Genomic DNA, 6,672 nt, shown 5'->3' with positions numbered 1-6,672 from the left:
AGTGCATTTCAAAATAGTCAGATGAATTGACTAATCAACTTCTCAAGTCCATGACTCATATCTTGATGAATTGATGATTGAGGACACTCAAATAAGTTCAAATATGCATGAAATGATGAATGATAGAACTTAACTTGATTGTATTTGATCATGGGCTGAGGTTGCTTCAAGAGCAAGGCATTGTGGTACACAAATGAATTAGGGTTTCCTTGGGGAACAAACCTCAAACCCTTTGACTTGCTTTGATCAGAAATGATGAATTGAGATGCTAGGGAAGCATATTTGATGTATGAGAGCTTTGGGAACCATTACGATGCTTGCGTTCTGTCGCAACCTGAAAAATACAGTGCGCGAAAAAACAACCGGCGAAAGAAAATGACAGAAGAGTCGCCACCGTGCGTTATTCATCCCAAAGGAGGGAAAGGAAATGCTCGAAGTAAACCTGAAAAAGGAAAGGACAAGACGGGGTCTCGCAACCAAATCTTGGGTTCGAGAGTCGGTTATGCGAAGGGAAGGTATTAGCACCCCTACGCATCTGTAGTACTCTACGGGATCCACTTTTGTAGTTCTTGTCTAAAGGGTGTGAGTTTATCTTGTGCTGTTTACCAAAAAAAAAAGGGGGTTAAATGAAAATGACTCGCGCGGATGTCGCATCCACTGCATACGTATCTCATCTGAATATGAGAATCAGAGTCTTCGTAGCTCGGCTGACCTATGGGTTGGGGGGATGTGCTCGCTAAGACATCGCGTCTTATGCCTACGTATCTCATCTGGAATGAGAATCAGAGCAAGCCGTAGTTCGGCTAACTACGGGGTTATGGATTGGGTTTTGGACGAACGACGTCACTACACAATCTACCGGATGCACGACCTTTGGAGACTTACTCGCCTGTAGTAGAAGGAGTTAACGTGTTGCTTTGGGTATTTGGGTTTAAGGGTTACTCATGCAAAAGGGCAAAAAGGCAGTCCTTGACGAAGGAACCGCGCTACCTGCAGGGATACGAACACATACAAAACAAACATGTATAAAGTAAATGTGCCAACAAGGGGCTCAGAAGTAAATAAAAAAAAGAAAACAAATGCCTCCTATCGAGGTCTTCCAGCTAAGAAAGCGATAAAATGCGGAAAAGAGGTAAAAGTACCACACGGATGAAGATCCGAAGTAACAGCAATTAAAGGAGTAAGAAACCCATGGATCTCTCAAGCTAATGCCATCAAAGAAAGGTTTGTCAGTACAGGTAATCGGAATGAACCTCCAGGGGGTACCCCACAAATAAAGTGGGAAAACCACACAAACCATCTCTGCAAGAGTCTGTGAGCCCTCACAAAAACTCAACAAAAGGGTTAGTGAAACACGATAAGCATTTTTTTCATGGATAACAGCATGGTTTCAGAAACCTCAAACCCTGATGGGAGAGACCGGTTGAAATCAAATGGCACGACTGGGTTTGCAAGGCAATGTTAGGGTTTGCGTGAGATGAAAGTGTGTGAGTCAGATTGAATTTTTCAGAGCTGCCTGGGGGTTGCTCTGAGTTCTCTGTCAGGTTTCTCTCCAGGTTTTGTTTCAAGGAAACCTCAGAGTATTTTGCTTCTCTTCCTTTTTCTGTCTGATCTCCCTCTTTTATAACCTGATTTTCATGGCTTTGTGGGCTCAAATGAGAGAGGTCCAAGTCCAAGTTTTTTTCTATTATAATTTATTTATTTATTTATTATTATTTTTATTTATTTATTTATTTATTTATTTATTTATTTATTTATTTATTTATTTTTATTTATTTTTTAAATAAAGTTTCTTGGATCTAATTCTGATTGACATGATGAAATGCAATATGAAATGCTAAATGAATGCATGAATGAGGAGGGAAAATTTTGGGGTGTTACAGCTGCCCCTATTCAATCATCAACTAACCCGAGTAGGATGAAAGCGAACAGCTTATCAGACAAACGGGGTGAGCTGTGATTGAATACCAAAGACAGACCGAAAATTTACGCTCCGAGAACACCACAAAAATGCGGAAATACATCGCGCTGTTTATTTTTCTTCCGATCCTCTGGCTGGATCTGAATCAGTCTTCTGGCTTAATCTGGAGTTTCGATCCTCTGGCTGAACCTATACTCAATTTAGTCCTCTGGTTGGATATTAATTTTGATCCTCGGGCTGGATACGATTTTGATCTTCTGGCTAGATCTTCTTCGATCTTCTGGCTAGATCCCCTTCGTTTCGATTCTCTGGCTGAATCTATTTCCTTTGATTCTCTGGCTGAATCTACTTCGATCTTCTGGCTAGATCTGAATTGTTGCGATTTTCGATCTTCTGGCTAGATCTTCTTTGTTTCGATTTTCTGGCTGAATCTACTTCGATCTTCTGGCTAGATCTGGATTGTTTTGATGATAAATTCCCATCATTAGGATCCCGCATCTGAGGCATGCGCTGGTTGACCCTCTTTTGAAATCTACACCCAACCTAAATATTAGATATGCAGCTTCGAGAATATTCCACTTTTGGGCTTCGTACATATTCTTCGTGCTAGAACATGTTGTAACGACTCCTCAATTGGGCTTGCTGGGGAAATAAAGCTTGTAGGCGACTTCACTGGGGAATCTTCAAATTGAGCCTTAGGCTGGCTTATTGGAACACGATTCTCAGGCTGAATCTTCGAAATGACCCTCAGGCTGGAACATTGGAACACGATTCTCAGGCTGAATCTTCGAAATGACCCTCAGGCTGGATCACTGGAACACGATTCTCAGGCTGAATCTTCAAAATGAACCTCAGGCTGGAACACTGGAACACGATTCTCAGGCTGAATCTTCGAAATGACCCTCAGGCTGGATCACTGGAACACGATTCTCAGGCTGAATCTTCGAAATGACCCTCTGGCTGGATCACTGGAAAACGATTCTCAGGCTGAATCTTCAAAACGACCCTCAGGCTGGATCACTCACTCTTGATCCTCTGGCTGGATCTCATGACCTTGGTTGTAAAGTAATTCTTCAGTCTGCTTGGAAGAACCTGTTTATCAGCTTATGTGTATGCTTGATATGATATGCATGCAAATACAAATGTTATGCATGGTGTAAAAAGAAATCTGCTTGGGGAAGCAACTCTGGTAGGGAGCGGATCATTGTATCAATCCTTGAATGCTCTGTGGGGAATGATCCGTCTGCCGGGACCAATGAGCCACCAAAAATAAATTGGCTGCTTGAAAAGTTGACCTTGCGGGGGGAGTATCAACTATGGAAACTTTGTTCGGCGAGGCTCTGTGAGGAGAGTCTGTGGGGAAAACACTTCCTGGGGAAATGTCGTAAGAAACGACCTTTGCTGGGGATATGAACTTGCTAATCGCCTTCAAGCTGGGGATTAACAAATCTGTTAAAAATAATCTGTTGGGGAATGAGATGAACACTGGGAACACGACCCTCTCATCTGTTGGTTATGCAACCACTCCGCTGTTGCTAGGAAGATACAGTCTGACACAGTCAACTTCGCTGGGGATATATAGTCTGGATACTGTCAACTCTGCTGGGGAACATGCTCTGCTGAGGAAAGACTTTGTCAACCGCTTGGGGATGAGGATTCATGACTTGGCATCCGGTTCCTGTGACCTGCAACCAAAAATACACGTATGCCTCGGGGGAATTACTCGGTTTGAATTCACCGTCCGGGATTAAACACATTCAAAGCAATTTTAAATGTTTTCCTGTGCGAATCATCTGCAAAAGCCACCATTATGTTCATATGCAATATGTTTTATCAAAAATTCGGACATTTTTGCAAACAAACTGATAAATGAAAAATAAAGAGGCTCTTCAACTGAATTATTCGACTCTTACTGGGGAGAAAATTTGTGCCAGGAATAGGCGAGGGTATCAGGAAGCTGATCCCTGAAAAGAGGTGATCGTTATAAAAAGAGAACTATCCTAATGGCAATGGGGATACGGGGTCCCACTGAGTTTCGACTCTGATATGGCTCGTATGTCCTCAAGACGCTCTGCTCATCTTGCTTTCTGAAGTGGATGATTAGTCGATCTTTAACCTTCGAAGATTGCCGGATTGAATGAAACGGTGATATAACACTAATGAACTCAGATCACAGTCATTCGCTTATTCCCTAACTTTTGCCTGGATAACCCCCTTTTCGGGTTTTCAATCCACCGGGATACCCATTTTTGCCTGAGCCGCCCTTTTGGGTTTTCGACTCACCGGGTGTACTTTTTTATTATATCCCTAATTTTTGCCCGAACCTCTTTATTCTTTTTTTTTGGTTCGTCGGGATGCCCTTTTTTTTTCCTGGACTATTCTTTTTATCGTCCAGTGGGTCTATTTTATGCGAAGTATTTTTTTTTAACTGCGTCTGAGTTAATAGGGGACGGGAATCCTTCGCCATCCATGGTTGTTAGCATCAAAGCTCCGCCATAGAAAATGCTTTTAACCACGTACGGACCCTCATAGTTCGGTGTCCATTTGCCCCTGTGATCTGTGTTGGGAGGAAGAAATCTTTTGAGTACCAATTCACCGACGTGATACCCCCGAGGGCGCACTTTCTGACCAAATGCTTTCTTCATTCGTCTCTGACCGAGATACGTCAATTCTGGGTACGTAGTTCCAGCATAGCACCATTTCCCGTTGTTTTGATTGATGACCAAAGCTGAATCCCGGTATACATCCAGGGTTTTAATCTGTATATTGACGGCTTCCTCAAGTCTTAGGATACAAGCTTCGTATTCGGCTTCATTGTTGGTGCAGGGAAAAGTTATTCTGGCACCAAATGGCATATGAACCCCCTTCCGGTGTGATCAACACTACACCAACTCCGCGACCATTAAAGCATGATCCTCCATTTTTGGAAAGAAAGAAAAAACGAAAAAAGAAACATTGCCATTTTTTTGTAAAAGTAAAAAAAAACTGAAAGAAAGATAACACAAAATTGTTTGCAAAAGCCGTCCTTTATTGATGATAAAAATAATTGCGAAATGTAACTGAATGGATGGCCCTACAAATGAGCCGCTACACCTTGGGCAAAGTGTAAGACTTTATTATGTATGTAATAAAGGAAAACAATAAAAATCACTCTTTCAGTTGAGTAACCCGGACGGTTTTTTCAGACGACCAATTGTCGAGCTTTTCTCTCGGGACACACGGGCGAATCCAGCTATCTAAGTCACAGTCGTTGTCAGCCTTGTCTTCATCTGCAGCATTGACGATGTGGGGAGAAACCAAACCCCCGCTGGAGAGAGTACCGATTTCATTCTTCTGAGATCCCGGAGCATACCCCAATCCAAACTTGTCTTCTTTGATGACTGGCTCCACAAATTTGCCCCAACCTTGGGCATTACCAGCTTTAACCACTTCGACAGTTTGCTTGTATGAAGAGATAGAAGTCCCGACCTTCTCAAACTCAGGTGAAAAGACAGCTTCTGGCGCGACCTCATTGATGTTTATGGCTTCGAAGCCCTAACACAGCATCTCGTGCATCTCGCCGTCCATCTCTACACACTTAAATGTAGACAGGTGGCTAACAAAAATATCCTCTTCACCACAGACAATGACGACCTGACCTTCTAGTTCATATTTGAGCTTCTAGTGGAGGGTAGAAGTAACAGCACCGGCAACATGAATCCAAGGCCGACCTAGCAGACAGCTGTAGGCAGGCTGGAAATCCATCACATAAAAGGTGCTCTTGAACACCTGCGGTCCAATCTTAACTGGAAACTCAACTTCGCCAAAAACAGCTCTCTTAGAGCCATCAAAAGCCCTTACAACTAAATTACTCGGCCTCAGGGTGGCGTCATCGCAATCCAACTTCATTAAGGCTTTCTTTGGAAGAACATTCAGAGAAGAGCTTGTATCAACCAAAACATGGGAAAGTATCACCCCTTTGCACTCCATTGTGATATGCAAGGCTTTGTTGTGATTCCTGCCCTCAGATGTCAGGTCATTATCGGTGAAACCTAGCCCCCGGCTAGCGTTTACATTGGAAACTACTGACTCCAGCTGGTTAACAGTTATCTCTGGTGGAACATAGGCCATATTCAGTACTTTCAACAAGGCTGCTCTGTGCGCCTCAGAGCACAACAATAGTGAGAGAATGGAGATCTTTGAGGGTGTCTGATTTAGCTGGTCGACTACCTTGTAGTCACTTTACTTGATAATCCTCATAAACTCATCCACTTCCTTCTCGAATGCGGTCTTAGGAGGATCTTCCTCAGTAGTAACCTCTTCGGCGGCCATCTGTTTCCCTTTAGCCTTGGCAGCTGCCTCGACTTCAGTATTCACGCGCAATGTTGATGGTGCAAATAGGCGTCCACTGCGAGTGAAGCCACCAATTCCTCCAACATTATCTACAGTGGAACTACCAATGTCAATGTCTTCTTCGTTAACTTTCTGCCCCTGGCAGTAGATATCAGCCCCATAGTGCCACGGGATAGCACTATCTTTCTCATACGGAACAGGTCCTGGTACCGTGATGGTGACCGGATCAACGAAAGTCGGTTGAGGGCTGTCAGAGTAAATTGCAACTGGTGTTGAACTTTCGATGTTCACCGCTGCTAGTTCTGTACTTTCTGAGAAATATATTGTTGTCGGAGCGAGTCTCTCGGGAACATATATTTCTTCAGGAGTGAAATAAAACGTCACCGTCGATACATCATTCTTCACTGGACGAGTTTGAT

The sequence above is a fragment of the Lathyrus oleraceus genome, chromosome 7 (genome assembly GCF_024323335.1).
Source record: "Lathyrus oleraceus cultivar Zhongwan6 chromosome 7, CAAS_Psat_ZW6_1.0, whole genome shotgun sequence".
Lineage (NCBI taxonomy): Eukaryota > Viridiplantae > Streptophyta > Magnoliopsida > Fabales > Fabaceae > Lathyrus > Lathyrus oleraceus.
This window is presented reverse-complemented; position numbering follows the sequence as displayed.